The following is a 19,875-nucleotide window of genomic DNA, read 5'->3' on the forward strand; positions in this document are numbered from 1 at the left end:
TTACAGGGCAGTGCGAGGAAGCCCTATTGGTCACCTGCAGGGTCTTCCTCTGGCATCAACCAATTGGCCCTGCACGGCCTTTTTAACTCCTGACAGCGAAACTACAGACTTCCGCTCCCGTTAAGCCATGCGACCAATAGGCTCACTTGCACAGCCCCTTACCACTGGCTGCAGAATTAAATAAATAAAACAACCTGGGACCCTACTGCAACAGTTAAATATCCATACCAGTGACCAACAAAGTCGCTGATACGGACATTTAACTGACACAGTGGGGACACCACTGGTCTCCCCTCTGTAACATTTAAATGTCCCCACTCGGCGACATTAATTCTGTCGAACTTGAAAACTTTATTTTTTCTATTTATTTTTTTTTTTTTTTTTGTAGTAAACTGTTAGACAAAAGGCTCATGGGAATATAGTTTATTTGAATAAATGCAAATGAGCACACTACCATATATGGCTAATATATCTTTGGGCAGAATGCTGCCCTCTATTGGTTAGATACATTAAGTAGCATAATAACTTTGGATTTCAAGCATATGGAACAATGCTACTCAATGTATCTTACCAGTAGAGGGCAGCATTCTGTCTGAAGATATATTAGCCATATGTGGCAGTGTGCTCATTTGCATTTATTCAAATAAAATATGTTCCCATGAACCTTTTGTGTAATGGTTTAATACAAAAAACCCCCAAAATAAATAGAAAAAAAGAGTTTGCAAGTTTAACAGCATTAATGTCTGCGAGTGCGGACATTTAACTATTGCAGCGGGGAGACCAGCAGATCATGGGAATATATTTTATTTGAATAATTAATAAATGAAAATGAGCACACTGCCACATATGGCTAATATATCATTGGACAGAATGCTGCCCTCTGTTGGTTTTACATTGAGTGGCATAATAACTTTGGATTTCAAGGATATGGAACAACGCTACTCAATGTATCTAACCAGTAGAGGGCAGCATTCTGCCCGAACATATATTAGCCATATATGGTAGTGAGCTCATTGGTTGCCAGCAAGGGGCCTCCTGCTGGCGACCAATAGAGTTGCTCATACGGATATTTAAACTCCTGGCGCCAGAGCTGCTGCTGCTGTAAGCGTTAACCCCGTATTAACCCCTTAACTGAAAAAAAACAAAGAAAAAACGAACACAAAGAATGTCCATGACTATTCGCCCGAAGAGAAAACAGAAATGGGCGATTATTCGCGGAATACGAAACTTTTTTTTTGGCCAAAGACGAAGAGCCCCCTCTAGTTTACATATGACATTTAAATCTCAAAGCAATGATGGAAAGAATATATTTATTTTTTTTTAAAAAAGATAGACATTTTAAAATACTCCAAAATTCTCTTTCACTCAGATAAAAATCAATAATTCCTGAAAGACATTATGAAATTATTGAATTAAAAATAATTGGCATAATAGATGCAAACAGAAAAAAATATTACTATTATAACATTAACTCATCTCAGCCTCCTAATAGGCCGTAAAGTTGAAGGAACGTGGCCTTCTTCTCCTCCTCTGGCCCTCTCTTATGTTTATTACTTACTTTCTTACTGGTAATTCTGTATTTTTAATGGTTGGTAAAAGCATGACGACTAATTGACTATCCGATATACAAATTACATTTTTAATAATTAAAGTTTGATTTATGAAGTGGTTCTCCAACCACCCCCTAAAGGCCACCAACACCAAGGTTCTTTCTAAATACCAGCTAGAATGGCTGACCTACCGTTATCCAAATCATTATCCAGACCAGGAGTGGTTCCTTGGAACTGGAAAGAGAAGTTCTGCTGGGAAATAGGAAGCATAACAGAGTATTTTAAAGAAAAAGTTATAGGTGGATAGACCGGTCGCTTCTCTATTGATGTCATCTATTGATATCTCTTAGCTGTCTGCTTTTCCGCTTTGTAAACATAAAACCATTTCTGAGGACGATTTATCACCAATGGTGGTAACACGATCATCGCTGATTTCTTTAAATATGGATTTAATGCTTTTCTGATTTTCTGGTTCCTGAGACTATAGATGATGGGATTGAACAAAGGGGTCAGGAGATCCAACCTCCGCCACGGTCGGCACTGGGGGCCCTGACACCGCCTGACCGCCTGCCACGCCATAAGATCCCCAAGCCTGCGCCGGGGTTCCAGAGCCCTGTAAACCACAACGAACCAACAAATCTCTAAAACCATCGACAAATTGAGATAAAGCAGGCAGAACGGCCGCGTGCGGAGTCACATGAGCACCCTGAGTTTGCCCAGAAATGGCAGCACTCTGCTGCACAGGTAAGACAAGGCCAGGTGCAATATCCGGAACCCCAGATGAAACTTGAGGCACAGAAAAACCACCCGAAGCCCCAGGAGGTAAAGCCCCATGCACACCTGAAGGCCCTGCAAACCCCAACAAACTACTAGCAACCACTGAACCCCCAAAATTATGTGACCCCACTTGCCCCTGTGACCCAGCATACCCCCCAAAACTACTGGGAACATTAGAAAGATGGGAAGATAAAAGAGGAAGAGAATGATCAACAGTATGCTCACCCCTCGCCTGGCCAGCTGCAGGGGAAGATGTAGAGGGCATAGCCTCTCCTGCTGACAAATTGACAGGCACCGTCGTGAACAGCTCAGGCGTACCGGGGTCCTCGGCTGCACTGGCAGGAACGGCTTCATCCTGACGTCCGTCACCAGCTCTGCCCTCGCGAGGACCGCCCACTCTGCCGCGACGACGCGAATCCCGGCCGCTGCTGAGACTTCCCCCGGACTCCTGCTGCCTCCGGGCGGGGGCCCCGGAGCGTGATGAACGGGAACCACCTCCACGATGGACATCCACAGCCGGAACAGACGACGCAGCCGGAGCACGCCGCACCGGATCCTCAGACACGCCCGCCATCTCATCTTCGGAAGCACTGCTAGGGGGAACGAAGGTAGGTGGAACCTCCGGAGTCGTGCGTCTTGTTGCCCGCGGCACCCTGGAACGGCCGGTCCTTGTAGATGCTCTGCTCCGCTTGGCGGTGGGGTGGCCTGGACTCCCGGTCTCTCCAGAAACGGGTCTAGAGCGCCCAGAAGCCTCTGGGCTAAGGCGCGACGGGGGGTGAGACACCCGGGTCCTGGTAGAGCGCAGGCCCCCAGACAGCTCAGGGGACACCGGAACATCGGGTTGGGACTCGGACAACAGCTCAGCCACACGATCTCTCAGTAAGCCAGTCCCTTCGGTCGACAGCCTGGAACGAAGCTCCTGCAGCAAGGCTTCCATGGTATAGAAGAATAAATTCTCTGGAATAACGTGCAATTTCGCCTACTTATTAAAACCTACGACCTTAACTGAGCATGGGTTGCCAAATTTATTTGCTTTTGCACCTCAGTGTCCTCCCCTTCATCCTGTCGCTGAATATTCAGGCTAGAGGGCAAAGTTCACTCAGGGGGCAAACAGTTATACAGGATGCTTTAATGTAACAAGCACTTAACCCTTTGTTAGGTCATGATGTGCTCCTTGTTCCTTACCCGGTCATGGTGCCCCTACACCTATTTCATGCTCCGGGGCTGTTCTTATCCATCCATTCTGAGATGGACCTTTTCATCTACTGTCCTGCGGTGCCAGTACATCTGCTTGCTTTCCTGCCCTTTTCCCTCACCAACTTTGTGCTGGGTGTGGGGTAATAAGATCTGAGAAGGTAGATTTTGATTATACCCGAAGTTACTCATTTATAGTACAAGAACCTATAATGATTTTTTTTTGTAGACCCTCCTGATACCTCATCCCGTCTAACTGGGAGAATTAGAGGAAAGCATATAAGCTATTTTTATTCTTTATTTTTAATTTCAACACTACCATCTCCATCCCAGAGTTTTATTTGGAGGGAGGTAAAGAGTCAAAGCCTCTCCAAATGGTTGTTTTTAGCAATTTAACCTCCTCATCACATTAGGAGAGCTGAGGAGCAGCGGTATAGAGGCCTATATATCCACACACAACCTACAACAGGATAGGAGTAGGAGTTGTGAGATGAGGTTTGCTCAGTGAAGATATTTTGGGGTTTGCTTGTTTTTATATATTTAACTCTTTCATTTATTTGGTTTTGCCGATACCTCTGCATGCCACCTTGGACTTTTCTCAAACGCAGCAAATGTTGTCTGGTCAGAAAACCTTGATGAAGCTTTAAAGGAATAACAAGAATGGCCAGAATATACCCAGGGTGAGTGGGGCAAACCGCAGGCGCCAAAAGCAACAGGCATGTAAAGACTATGGCAGACTAAAATCAAACTTTGTAAAAATCCAAGTTTAATTAATTTTTAAGTTTTTGAAAGAAAATTTTCTTTAGGCTCCTTTTAATCTCTTCATTCCGTAGACTGTATATAACAGGGTTCAACAACGGGGTCACAACAGTGTAACACACGGAAATTACTTTCTGTAATGCCGAATATTGTACTTTAGACAGAATCATGTAGTTAAACACCAATGTCCCATAATACATACAGACCACGGTCAGGTGGGAGCTGCAGGTGGAGAAGGCTTTTTGTCTTCCAGCTGAGGTGGAGATCCGGAGGATGGCAGCAATGATGTTTATATAAGTTATAGAGATGATCATTAACGGCACAAATGCCATTGGAATGGAACTTACATCAGTTAATATTTCATTAACCGATGTGTCTGAACAAGATAGTCTGAGAAGTGGAAGAAAGTCACAATAAAAATTGTTAATTGTATTTGACCCACAAAAGGTCATCTTGTTTAAAAGAACAATCTGTGGTAAAGCGATAATTATTCCACATTCCCAAATTAAAGATGCAAGAAGATTACAAAGTTTAAGGTCCATGATGGAGGAATAACGCAATGGGTTACAGATGGCCAAATATCGGTCATAGGACATCACAGTGAGGAGGAGACATTCATTAGAGGTGGAAACAGAGAAAAAGTAAAATTGGGTGAAGCAGACAGCCTTGGACATACGAGTTCCTTCTCTCAATATAATGTGGAGCATTTCAGGTTCGATGGTTGTGGAGAGAAGGATGTTGTTGAAAGACAGGTGGCTGAGGTAGAAGTACATCGGAGCGTTGATGTGGCGACATGTGACGACCAGTAATATGATTGTGAAATTAGCCAATAATGTTATAATATAACTTATTGCAAACAAAAGAAAGACAATAACTCTGGTGCTGTGGATGTTCTCAAATCCCAGGATCCAAAATTCCGTGATCGTTGTCTCGTTCTTAAAATGCTCAAATTTTCACGTATAAAAAAAAAATATTAAAATGAATCTCTGAAACACAAAATGTGTAAGTGGACAAGAAAATTCAGGAGAAAAAAGCTTTACAAATGTGTTTCCTTAAATACTGTTTTTTCTTACAGTTACAACCCAACAGTTTGCTGAATATGGAAGAATATTTGCCAGAAGCATCTATTTTGGCATAAATGTATTTTCTATTGTTTTGTTAAATTTGCTGAATATGTACTACGCAATGTGTTATTGTTAAACCATGTATTCTATGCATGTCAGATGTACATAAAGAAGCCAAAAAAAAATCTTACCATGTTTATGATATTTTCCAAGCTTTCTGGCCACACTGAGACGGACGCTCTTCCTAAACAGAATATTTCTCCTTGTCGGAGGTAATCTGCTTTTTATAGGTTTTAGCGTTCTGCTGACAGATCCCCAGAAACCCTCAAGAGGTCTCCATTCGGCACGAGAAGTGATTCCAAAGAGACCCGGCGCCTAATTATCTGCAAGTGGTTTTAGAAGAAATGTTTTCTAAAATATATTCTACATTTCTGTAAAAAAAAGAAAATGATAGAAATAAATGGAATCCGGTCTATTCACAGGAAACAAATTAAAGGGTCTTTGGAGTAAGTGGGTCAAAAAAAACCAAGAAAATGGAAATAGTGGTCTCTATGATTTTTTCATCCTATTCCAGGATGACATCACTTACTATCCCTTAAATTATTATTATAAAATATTTTCCAACAATTAATGTTAAACTTACTGGTATGTAGTTTGGGTTCCTCCATCACGTTCTTACAAGATTTAATATTCTGTTTATTTATTTTTTCATTAATATTTTTGAAGAACAGTTTGGGTGACATTTACTCTCATTGGAAATCTTACTTTCATTAGGTTGTCTATATGCAAGATTTGATACTTTCTGAGTAGCTCCCCCAACTCTATTATTGAACCATCTCGGCCTAGTTCTATTTCTGTTTGCACTAGGGAAGCGGCGTCTCTAAGGTTGGGCTTAAAAGGGGATGAATCCATAAGTAGTTTTGGTAGGCAGCCCCGAACAGGTACTGCGAGACACGGAAGCAGAGAAGGTTGTGAGACATTCAGAGAGTGCGAGGGAATGAGAGAGAATATGAATGATTGTGTGAGAATTCAACTGAAATAAACAAAGAACCCCACACTGGCTTGTCTCAGTATTTAATCAAAATTAATTTGTGCTTACAAAAAACGAATCGACATAGGACAAGAAACTCTTCGTGTTCGTATTTGTGTGGGAAAAAATCTTCACGTTCCACGAATATGCGCCCGTTGCTGTGTTCGGTTTGGGAGAATATTTGTGTACATTCTTCTTGTTCATTTTTTCTTTTTGTTTTTTTGCCGTTTTTGTAGAAGGGGTTAATGTGGGGTTAATGCAGTAACTGTATGCAGAAGCTTTTGCGCCAGCTGCTCTCAAGAGTTCCTCGTGACAGGGAGATGATCGTCACATTGGAGGAGTGCAGGAAAAAAAAAACACAAAAATGTAAGTATTACCAAAAAATAAGGGGTTAACAGAAAGCAGACCCATATTCAAGGGAGAGGGGATTGCATTGGGACATCATTAAACATTAAATAATACAAAAGGGGGGGTGGCTGGGTTGTGTTATCACAAAACCAATATAAACAAGGGGTGTGTGGCTGGGGGTAATACATTAGACAAAAGTGTGCTTGGGCATCACATTAACCAATACAAAAGTGGTGGGGGCATCAGTACACAAGGGAGGGGGTTAGTTGGGGCATCACATAAATCAATGCTGGGGGGGCAATACACAAGGGTGTGGGAAAAAATGCACAAAGGGGGCAATAAACAAGGTTGTGTTGTGGGAGGAAGACAGTAATCAATACTAAAAGGGGACCTGGCTGGGGCATTAATACACAATGGGACAAAAATACAAATGACAAAGCAGTGTAGAATTTTTTTTTTATGCATCAGTGTGGCAGAGCCTGTCCTGGTATGTATTTTGGTGTCTGTGTGGCAAAGCCTTTCCTGGTGTGTGTTTTGGTGTCGGTGTGGTAGAGCCTGTCCTGGTATATGTGTCAGGGTGTCAGTGTGGCAGAGCCTTTCCTGGTATGTGTTTGGGTGTCAGTGTGGCAGAGCCTGTCCTCTTGTGTGTGTGTTTGGATGTGTCGGTGTGGTAGAGCCTGTCCTGGTCTGTGTGTGTTTGGATGTGTCAGTGTGGTAGAGTCTGTCCTGGTGTGTGTGTGTTTGGGTGTTGGTGTGGCAGAGCCTTTCCTGGTGTGTATTTGGGTGTCGGTGTGTGTACTGTACTGTAGTAATAAACTGATTTATCTAATGTTTACTTATCCAGAGATAAAACACCCTCCTCAATTTGTAGTCACTTCTGAGGACAAAACTTTCTAGGCCCAGAAATCAGTGAGAGGAAAAGTAAAGGTATTGTGTTATTTACTCTTATTTCAATCTGCATATTTTATCACAAAGGATAAAAGGGATTTTTTTAATCAAAACTTGTTTGCAGTAGCAAATATTGTGATTCCATTATGTCTAATGCATTTAATTTAATAGGGCCTTTTAACACTTTCTATTTGGCATTTTAAAACAAATAATGTGATAAAAAGAATGTTTTTATATGATAAATTTACTGACACTGAAAAAGGCAGAAAATGTTTCAACCCATTTTTTTTCTCCAGCCCCACTTAATTAGGGCATTAATTATTAACCACATGAAAAGCAAAGACGTGTACGCCATACGGCTTTAATGACCTAAATCAATATTTGATCAATCGTTCTTACTTCAGATAATGCATCAATGCAATCATACATTTGTCACAGAGTTCTTTCTTTTGGGATTCCAGAACCTTCACAACTTCAAGATTCCATTCTTCATCCTTCTTCTCAAAATATACATCATGACAATAAGTGCAAATGTTCTTATCATCTTTGCAGTGTCAACCAGTCTCAGCCTACATACCCCCATGTACTTCTTCCTCTGCCATTTGTCTTTTTGTGATGTCTTGTGATTCACATACCTGTGAACGCTACAGGTTTGCTTGGAGATCGCCGGGTAATGCACCGCTTCTCTGGGTCAAGTCCCAAATCCTCTGGGTTGCGTGAGTGTCTTGACATGCTCCGCTCCCGCCCATTTTCCCTTTAAATATGGGGTGTTTCCCGCTGATATCAGTGGGAACGCCCCCGACATCAGCAGGAAGGCCTCCAACGTCAGCGGGACCTCCCACTGACATCAGGGTGAACTCCCATTGACGTCACTGGACCGCCCGCTGACGTCTGTGGGCAGTCCTTGCCGTGTGCTGCAATGGAAGGCTTCAGGTAGCCGGAGCCCAGAAGTTCCCAGGTACGGTGATACATCTGTCGAAATTTGTGGTTCCACTCGCCACATGGGTCAAATGGTCATATTCTGTGTTTCTATTCATTGTGCATGGTGTAGAGTCATACGTTTTTAAGTTTTTAAGATCCCAGAGGTCTTTCTGCATCTGACTATGGATCCACTGACACCTTTATGACTAATTTCCTTCTACATCTTACTTGATTAAATGTGGTCCACTGATGTATTATTAACCTCTACATACTTTTCATTCTCCAGAATCACTACCACAATATACTTTACTATGTTATATAGTAAATTACCTTTATTTTTAATAAAATTTACGAGATACATTTCCAGTAGAACATTTTTATTTATTAATGCATGACATGTTCTTGAATGAACAAATTCCTTCTTCTCTTGGTTCATCCTTTCATTTTCAAATTGTATTCCAATCCATCTGAAGCTCAGCTAAGATTATGTTGGAAAGATTAAAAATAATAAACATGTGACAATTTTTATATGAAATAAATTATGGCGGTAGCTGTGTTTGCGATGATGAGCAGATATGTAATGACTATTATGATTTAAGAATGATAGAAAAAGTTAATAATATATACTAGGGCTGCAACAACTAATCGATAAAATCGATAAAAATCGATAATGAAATTCGTTGGCAACGAATTTCATTATCGATTAGTTGAATCGATTATTATCGATTATAAAATGAGGGTTTTTTCAGAGCAAACGCTCTGAAAAATCCCCCTCATTATACAATCCGTTTTGTCTGACTCACCGTCTCATAGCAGCAGCTCCTACTTACTCCCCCTCCCTGTAATCACTGTGACAACTGGCCCCGCCCCTTCCTTCTCCAGGCCAGAACCACATGGCTGTGACACTCATCTAACTGTAAGTATATGTATATATATATATATATATATAATGTGTATATATATATATATATATATATAATGTGTATATGTGTATATATATATATATATATATATATATATATATATATATATATATATATATATATATATAATGTGTGTGTATATATATATATATATAATGTGTGTGTGTGTGTGTATATATATATATATGTATATATATGTATATATGTATGTAATATATATATATATATATTTGGGCTACTGATAGTTAGGGGAAGTGGGGGTTAATTTAGGGGCAGTTATGGTTAGTGGGGTGTTTAGGGTTAATTTAGGGGATGCTGTGGTTGATGGGGTCTTTAGGGTTAATTTAGGGGATGCTGTGGTTAAGGGGGTGTTAAGGGTTAATTTAGGGGCAGTTATGGTTAATGGGGAGTTTAGGGTTAATTTAGGGGAATCTAAATCCTGGGGGCAGTGAAGTGACATATCTGGGGGTATAAGGCATATGTGGGGAGGGCAGTGTGGCATGTCTGGGGAGGACGGAGTGGTGTATCAGGGTGTATAAGGCATATCTGGGGTAGAGTGGCATATCTGGGGGTAGAGAAGTGGCATGTCTGGGAGGCAGGGTGGCATGTCTGGGGAGGATGGAGTGGGGTATCAGGGGATATAAGGCGTATCAGGCACAGTGGCAGATGTGGGAGGCAGCGTGGAGTGGCAGATGTGGGAGGCAGCGTGGAGTGGCAGATGTGGGAGGCATTGTGGAGTGGCAGATGTGGGAGGCAGCATGGCGTGGCATATGTGGGGAGGGCAGGGTGGCATGTCTGGGGAGGATGGAGTGGTGTTTCAGGGGGTATAAGGCGTATCAGGCACAGTGGCATGTGGGGGGTAGAGTGGAGTGGCAGATGTGGGAGGTGGCGTGGCAGATGTGGGAGGCAGCGTGGAGTGGCATATGTGGGAGGCAGCGTGGAGTGGCATATGTGGGAGGCAGCGTGGAGTGGCAGATGTGGGAGGCAGCGTGGAGTGGTATATGTGGGAGGCAGCGTGGAGTGCTGTGGTAGGCAGCGTGGCATGTCTGGGAGGCAGCGTAGCAAGCCTGGGCTCAAATGTGCATATATTGGGGGGCTGGTTGGGAAATAAAGACAAGAAATGTATTATCAAAGTTTTTTTATTCTGCTGTTAATGAGTTAATGCCTCATTTTTTAATATAAAATTGTTATCTCATTATATTAATAATATGTCCTTCTATCCTAATATTTCATATAGACAAAAAAGTAAACATAGTACAACAGTAAATTATTTCAAAGGTGGATCGTTGTTTAAAAGTTGGGTTTTTGGAGGTTTTTATGCAATTTAAAAAACATTTCTTAGCTGAGAAAGTTGTCTAGCCTAGCAGACTTGGTAGAAAGTGGTAATACAAAGAAGACAAAAAGCTATACTGATGTAGCCCATTATTTTTGTTTTTTTTTTCCTTTTATAATTTGTAAATGCTATTTACAATATTTGGACTTCTGAGGACACTATACTTCACTTTGTGTGGGTGTGGCTCTAGCCTCTGAGAACTATCCAGAAGGAGGTGTGGCAGAACCTGACAGGGAAGAAGAGATGCCATTTTAGGATGAGTTAAGGCCTATTCCCCATCCAGCAAGACCAAGTGACTAACTAGCAAGTGCAGGACCAAATCCTGATCTGTTTTGCCAAGAGGTTGTTTGATACAAACCAGAGCTGCAGCTTAAGGTCTTCCAGCAAATTCATCTCTACAGAGAATCTGCTCTCAAGCCTTCCTGCAGTTAGCAAGGACTGTATCCAGGCTCCATCTGAGGACATCAGACCAGGGAAGTAACATCCTCATTACACAAAGGATATTGCTGTATATCTACCAGGGCCCCAACGTGCACCAACACCATTTATTGGAGCTCCTGGGTGGGCAATTATCCAGCTTTGGGTGGGCTATTGGGTTTCTGTATTTTTACAGTATATATATATATATATATGTGTATTTCGGCACTGGGTTGAACACACAGTTACTGTGAACTGCCACTCTCAGGACAAATCTTTATTTCCTGTCAACACTGTTATTGTATGCATCTGTTCCCCTATATTACAGTAAAATAGGTTTAATTTGTTTATCAGTTATTGTGTACTTATTAGTACTGTTGCAGGGCCACTTCTCAGTGAGTGGATTTCCTGTATCTAAATAAATCACTGAGTGGAGGCACTGAATGCAGAATTCAAATACCGTATATACCGGCGTATAAGACGACTTTTTAATCCCAGAAAATCTTCTTAAAAGTGGGGGGTCGTCTTATACGTCGGGTACTAACTTAGAAACCCCTAAAAAATGCATCCACCGGGTACTTACCAAGCCGGAGGTTCCCACGAAGCCACCAATCTCTAGGGGAGGGGCGAGTGAAGAAGTCGCCTCCCCTGGGCCGGTCTTCAGGGCCGCGCCGAGGTAGGTGCAAGATCATGATCTCCCCAACTAGCCCTGATCAGCAGGGCTGGTTGAGGAGATCACCACCTCCCTCTAACTAGCCCGACATTAGGGAGCTCGAGGTCTGGCACTTCAGACCTCGGCTTCCCTGCTCTCTAATCACTACGTGCCGGCTATTGATGCCGAGCGCAGGGATGACATCATGTCCCGGCACTCGGCATCAATTGCCGGCGCGTAGTGATGAGGGAGCAGGGAAGCTGAGGTCTGAAGTGCCAGACCTCGCGCTCCCATAACTGGATAGAAGAAAGAAGACAGAAGATAAGGTAAGAGATGGGGAGAAAGGGGTGTGAGTGCAGTGTATGTATGTTGGTGTGATATGGTCAGTTTATTTGTAAGCTGGTGTGTATATATATATATATATATATATATACACACTGATGTGTGTATATATATATATATATATATATATATATATACACACACACACACATGTGTGTGTGTATATATATATATATATACACACACGTGTGTGTGTATATATATATATATATATATATATATATACATACGTGTGTGTGTATATATATATATATATACATATACATGTGTGTGTAAAGGCAGGGGTGTGTGGTGAGGGCAGTGTATAAATGTGTATGTATGGACAGGCATATGTATATACACATATATATATACACACATATATATATATATACACAAATATATATATATTATATATATGTGTGTGTGTGTGTGTGTAAGGGCAGTGCATGTATATATATGTCAGCAAATCAACCAGCAAATCACCGGTAAGGTACATTGCTTGCCGTGATTGGCTGGTTGTTGTATGCTGGGTAGAGGGGTAGTCTTATACGGCGAGTATAGTCCAAACTCTATATTTGAACTGTAAAAGTCAGGGGTCGTCTTATACGCCCAGTCGTCTTATACGCCGGAATATACGGTATGTCACAATCTCCCTCACTCATTGCGGAGGCTCAGGAGCCATATCAGCGCCAAGAAGCAACAGGGATTGTTGCTGATCCTGACCCTATTTTCCAAGGGAAAGGAGAAAGGGTTACACTGAAAAAAAGACAAAACCAAGGGCCAACAAAACTAGGCAAATTGACTGAGAAGAGTATTGTCTCATCAGTTTTCATATTTCTGTGTTTATCGGTCAACACATTGTTTAAAATGTTATTACGCGTAGTCAATTTGACCTAACCATTTAAACTATAAATTGTGAAGATCTGATTTCAAACAATTTCTATTGAAATGCTATTTTAAAAATGGAAAAAAAAAATAATTTAGTTTTAATCTAAGACTCCGCTTCTTCCCTCCACTATTTTAAGTTGCTTGGTAGGCATGACAAGTGCATGTAGACTTACAGAAAATAATTTCAGCCACATTTTTTTATTTCAGTTTAAAAACAATGACTTTTACCCCTCCCCCCCAGTTCCAACACTACAGACATTTACCTTGGTCAAACCATATGTTTCCCTGAGATTTGTAGTTTTATTTAATGCAGTAACGTCTTACTTAATGTATGGAAGATTTACTTTACTGTGAGGGTGATGATTATTTGTAGCAGCCTCCCAGTAGAAGTAACTTGAGGTTCACAGAACCCTGAGATCTTTATTTTTCTTTTCCTCGTCTTTGCATCTCTCTGAAATAAGTTGGTGCTTTGGTTGAGATATTTAAATATATTATTAAAAGTTTGTTTTTAGAGATATGATTTTTTTCAGTATAGATATCTCTGGTATTGCAAAGTTTTTTGTTTTGCTGTAGATATCCTTTTGCACCTTGTCCTTGATTGATTTATTGGACTCTGAATGCTTAACACATGTACCTACTTTGATCCTTAACCACATTGTCTGGGAATGCTGCCAAAAATGTAAATCATTGCTTGCTTAAGCTTGTATGCTCCAGATAAAGCAACATTGCATAAGTACTGACAACTGATCCAGAAAATGTGTGTGAGAGAGAGATAACTCATCTACATCTGACATATGAATAAACAAATTGAGGACATTTCAGTGGTTTTGCAATTCATTTTCGTTTTTTCAGTTTTGTTTGTTTGATTTTGAGATTCATACAACTGTATGAATCCATCAATTTTCATTAAAAAACAAGTTTGTACAAATCTGATTGCACAAGTCTAGTGTGCAGGGATCTAGACCTGGTTGTTAATTGTGATGTTACTTATCTCTAGATCTGCTATGTGTGACCCTACATTACTGATTGACACCTGCAATGCCACCTGACTTGGATTATCCTGTCTTCTGCCAGTCTTTGAGCTCTCTCTCTCTCTCTCTCTCTCTTTCTTTCTGTTCTATCTGTTTTCTCACAACTTGTGTATATAGGCAAGAGATATTGTAGGGAATGTTAGCATGTTAGAGCATTTGACTAAACACACATAAAACACACCTACAAAATCACTTTACTTCTTAGTGAATAGAACCCATGTATCCCCATTTATCTACTCCTATTCTTATATCTCCATCATAGTAGAGATTTTCTGGGTCTACCCACCAGCTCAAGTTTGTTAACGTGAAATTATAATTGAGTATATTCATCATATTTAAAATATTCACTAAATCCTGCTGTCTTCACCGGCACATGTTTTTTAATATCCATCCATTGCTCATTCTGAGCGGGACCTCTTCATCTACTGTCCTAAGATGCCAGTACATCTGCTTGCTCTCCTGCCCTTTTCCCTCACCAAGTTTGTGGTGGGTGTGGGGTAATAAGATCTATATCCTAACTTATAGTGGGAGTACCTATAATGATTTTTTTTGTAGACCTTCCTGAGAATTAGAGGAAAGCTAAGCTATTTTTATTCTTTATTTTTAATTTCAACACTACCATCTCCATCCCAGAGTTTTATTTGGAGGGAGGTAAAGAGTCAATGCCTCTCCAAAAGGTTGTTTTAGCAATTTAACCTCTTCATCACATTATGAGGGATGAGGAACAGCGGTATAGAGGCCTATATATCCACACGCAACCAGGATAGGAGTTGTGAGATGAGATTTGCTCAGAGAAGATATTTTGGGGTTTACTTGTTTTTATATATTTCTTTCATTTATTTGGTTTTGCCTACACTCGCATGCTACCTTGGACTTTTCTCAAACGCAGCAAATGTTGTCTGGTCAGAAAACTTTAATGAAGCTTTAAAGGAATAACAAGAATGGCCAGAATATACCCTGCTGGGGCAAACAGCAGGCGCCAAAAGCAACAGGCATGTAAAGACTATGGCAGACTAAAATCAAACTTTGTACAAATCCAAGTTTAATTAACTTTTTAGTTTTTGAAAGAAAATTTTCTTTAGGCTCCGTTTAATCTCTTCATTCCGTAGACTGTATATAACAGGGTTCAACAACGGGGTCACAACAGTGTAACACACAGAAATTATTTTTTGTAATCCCAAATATTGTCCTTTAGATGGAACCATATAGTTGAACAGTATGGTCCCATAATACATACAGACCACGGTCAGGTGGGAGCTGCAGGTGGAGAAGGCTTTTTGTCTTCCAGCTGAGGTGGAGATCCGGAGGATGGCGGCAATGATGTTCATATAAGTTAAAGAGATAAAAATGAATGGTACAAATAACATTGTGATGGAAATTATGGTAATTACAATTTCACTAGCCAATGTATCCGAACAAGAAAGTCTGAGAAGTGGAAGAAGGTCACAATATAAATAGTTAATTGTATTTGACCCACAAAAGGTCATCTTGTTTAAAAGAACGATCTGTGGTAAAGAAATAATTATTCCGCATTCCCAAATGAAAGATGCAAGAAGATTACAAAGTTTAAGGTCCATGATGGAGGAATAACGCAATGGGTTACAGATGGCCAAATATCGATCGTAGGACATCGCAGTGAGGAGCAAACACTCATTAAGACCAAATACAGAGAAAAAGTAAAATTGGGTGAAGCAGCCAGCCTTGGACATAAAATGACCTTCTTTTAATATAATTTGGAGCATTTCAGGTTCAATGGTTGTGGAGAGAAGGATGTCAGTGAAAGACAGGTGGCTGAGGAAGAAGTACATCGGAGCGTTGATGTGGCGACACACGACGACCAGTAATATGATTGTGAAATTAGCCAATAATGTTATCATATAACTTATTAAAAACAAAAGAAAGACAATAACTCTGGTGCTGTGGATGTTCTGAAATCCCAGGATCCAAAATTCCGTGATCGTTGTCTCGTTCTTAAAATGCTAAAAAAATTTCACGTATAAAAAAAATAAAAAAAGAATTTCTGAAACACAAAATGTGTAAGTGGACAAGAAAATTAGGAGAAAAACTTTACAAATGTCTTTCCCTAAATACTGTTTTTTTTCTTACAGTTAGGACCCAACAGTGACTTTAGGAGGTTTTCTCCAAAAACCTTTAAGTGGATAATTAAATAAACCTGATTTTTAAGCATTTAGATAAAAACACTTAGTGGTGCTAAATTCATGAACTACCTTACTGCTTTCACAGATCTACAAGGAGAAATTGGAAATATAAAAACAAAACTCATCATTCACACCTCATTTGCCAATTTTACCTAATTTTCACCCAATTTTACCAATTTTCATACCTATGGAAGCCCAAACTCACCTTGTCTTTGAACTTGTCTTATATTCAGAAAAGCCTTGTGATCATCCCATGAACTCTTACACTTAATAATTATTACAGATTAGTTGCTAATAATAATAAGAAGGTCATATCCTCCCCAACACTTCAGTAATCAGAGGTGTAAAGTGCAGCGATATAACGCATGTCAACGAGAATCAAACTTTTTATCTAATTTATATGTGGCAAACTATACATGAAAGATCCGGGAGTCTTCCTAAAAATATTCAGTTTTAAAATATAAAACACATTAATTTGCTGAATACGGAACGATATTTGGCAGAAGCATCTATTTTGGCATAAATGTATTTTCTATTATTTTGTTAAATTTGCTGAATATGTACTACGCGATGTGTTATTGTTAAACCATGTATTCTATGCATGTCAGATGTACATAAAGAAGCCAAAAAAATCTTACCATGTTTATGAGATTTTCCAAGCTTCCTTGTAACACCGAGACGGACGCTCTTCCTAAACAGAATATTTCTCCTTGTCGGAGGTAATCTGCTTTTTATAGGTTTTAGTGTTCTGCTGACAGATCCCCAGAAACCCTCAAGAGGTCTCCTTTCGGCACGAGAAGTGATTCCAAAGAGACCCGGCGCCTAATTATCTGCAAGTGGTTTTAGAAGAAATGTTTTCTAAAATATATTCTACATTTCTGTAAAAGCGGAAAATGATAGAAATACCGTATTTTTCGCTCTATAAGACGCACCTGCTGATAAGACGCACCTAGATTTTAGAGGAGAAAAAAAAGGAAAAAATATTTTGAGCTAAAAAATGGGCTAAAATATTTATTACAATAACTGAATAACTTAACATGAACAATAGCCAACAGCAGCATTAAGAACCATCATTACTGTAAAAGATAAGGTCTCTAGTCATTGGGAAATCCCAAAAATTCCTCACAACTGTCCGAACTTGTCACGCTCAGTGGCTCACTATCACTGGTGTCAGGGTCTTCATAAAGGACATCATCCTCTGAACCATCCAAGGCATTACTGATGCCACATTTCATAAAGGAACTTACAACCGTTTCATCCTTCACGGCTTGCCATGACGTTTTCACCCACTCACAAACTTGAGTGATGGTAGGCCTTTTCATTCTTCCAGTGGGTGTCAGGTCATGATTCCCAGCAGCCATCCACTTGTTCCACTCCTCTCGCATGAACACTTTAAATGGCTTGTTAAGTGAAACATCCAGAGGTTGCAACTGGCTAGTAAGCCCCCCAGGAATGACAGCTAGATGGGTCTTTGCTAATTTAAAGATTTTTTTTGTGTTGTCACTGATATGTGCCCTAAACTGGTCAAGTACTAGTAGGGCAGGTTTCTTCAGAAGCCCTCCAGGGCGTTTGGACCACACTTTTTCTATCCATATTTTCATTCCACCTTCATCCATCCATCCTTTCTCATGGACAATAACTTCACATGGGATCACCTCTTTCGGCATGGTTTTTCTTTTGAAAATTATCATTGGAGGCAACTTGGTGCCATCCGCACAGCAGGACAACACAACAGTATAATGGGTTTTCTCATGTCCTGAGGTCTTCACAGTTACGGTTTTTGCACCTTTCACATCAACAGTCCTTTTTGATGGAACATCAAAGGTTAATGGGACTTCATCCATATTTCCAATCTGCCTTATTTCAAAGTTATTTTTCTTTCTTGCATCAATAACAAATTTATGGAAAGACAGAATCTTGGATTCATATTCTTTAGGCATTTTTTGCGCAATTCTAGTTTTGGTGTGCATAGCAAGGCCAGATCTTCTCATGAACCTGTAGCACCATGATGCTGATCCAGTAAAGTCGTCAATGCCTTTCTCTGCAGCAAGACGCTTGGCTTCATATCTTATCATTTTCGTGGAGACTGATAATCCATTGTTCCTGTGATGTATGATCCACTCTTTCATTTCTACATCTATCTGTGGCCATTTTGCAGTATGCCTACGAAAAGTGTGTTTGCTTTTATCTGCTTTTTGCAGTGCTTCCTCCTGTTTCCTCCATTCCCGTATCATTTTTTCAGTTGGAGGTGGCCCAAACTGTCTTTCAGCTGCTCTGTTTCCATGTTCTTTGGCGTATTTTACTACCTCCAGTTTAAATGGGATTTTATAGCTTAGCCTTTTCTGCTTTTACATCTTTGTAAAATTGGATGCAGCAGGAGACTACGGTAGTGTTCTACAACAAAAATGTAATGAAAGAACTGTCATCAAGAGCTTCCATCTGCCCAGGCACTATTGTGGGGGGCTGGTTGCTGTATGGGACACTACATGTACATGTATGTGGGGTTGCCCTAAAGTTGCACAGCCCCACATACATGTACATGAATGTGTTAAACTATCACAGAGTGATTCTGTGTAGTGACAGTTCAGACAATTCATGTTGTCTTTTACCTTTTTTTTACACTTTACTGTTCACTCTCTTCTCTCTTCATCCACATGTACCGGTATACAAGGTGCAAAAATACACTTCCCGTCATGCCTGCACAGAAAAAAGCTGGTCAGACATGATGGGAAGTGTAGTTAGACTACAAGCGCCGTACTGCGCATGCGCCGGCGCCATACGTGACACGGCGCTTGCGTCAAATCCCCCCGTCCTCTCCATCCAGTCCGCCCTTAGCCGTCGCAACGGACCAGAGAAGAGGAGAGGCGGCGACAGAGGCGGCGGTCTCCAGATGAAGACCTCCCCTGGACGGCAAAGCGAGACAGAGACTGTCCGGGACACTTTTGGTGAGTATATCGTTGCCCCCCCCCTGCCTGCATCTTCGCTCCATAAGACGCGGCTGATTTTTCATCCTACTTTGGGAGGAAAAAAACTGCGTCTTATGGAGCGAAAAATACGGTAAATGGAATCCGGTCTATTCATAGGAAACAAATTATAGGGTCTTTGGAGTAAGTGGGTCTACTTTAAAAAAAACAACAAGAAAATGGAAATAGTTGTCCGTATGATTTTTTCATCCTAGTGTGGGAAAAAATGCACAAAGGGGGCAATAAACAAGGTTGTGTTGTGGGAGGAAGACAGTAACCAATACTAAAGGGGGACCTGGCTGGGGCATTAATACACAAGGGAACAAAAATACAAATGACAAAGCAGTGTAGAAAATACATTTTTTATGCTTCAGTGTGGCAGAGCCTGTCCTAGTGTGTGTCTGGGTGTCAGTGTAGCAGAGCCTTTTCTGGTATGTATTTTGGTGTCTGTGTGGCAGAGCCTTTCCTGGTGTGTGTGTTTTGGTGTCGGTGTAGTAGAGCCTGTCCTGGTGTGTGTATCTGGATGTCGGTGTGGCAGAGCCTTTCCTGGTATGTGTTTGGATGTGTCGGTGTGGCAGAGCCTGTCCTGGTGTGTGTTTGGATATGTCGGCGTGGTAGAGCCTGTCCTCTTATGTGTGTGCTTGGATGTGTCGG

This window comes from Spea bombifrons, chromosome 4, assembly GCF_027358695.1.
Source record: "Spea bombifrons isolate aSpeBom1 chromosome 4, aSpeBom1.2.pri, whole genome shotgun sequence".
Taxonomy (NCBI): domain Eukaryota; kingdom Metazoa; phylum Chordata; class Amphibia; order Anura; family Pelobatidae; genus Spea; species Spea bombifrons.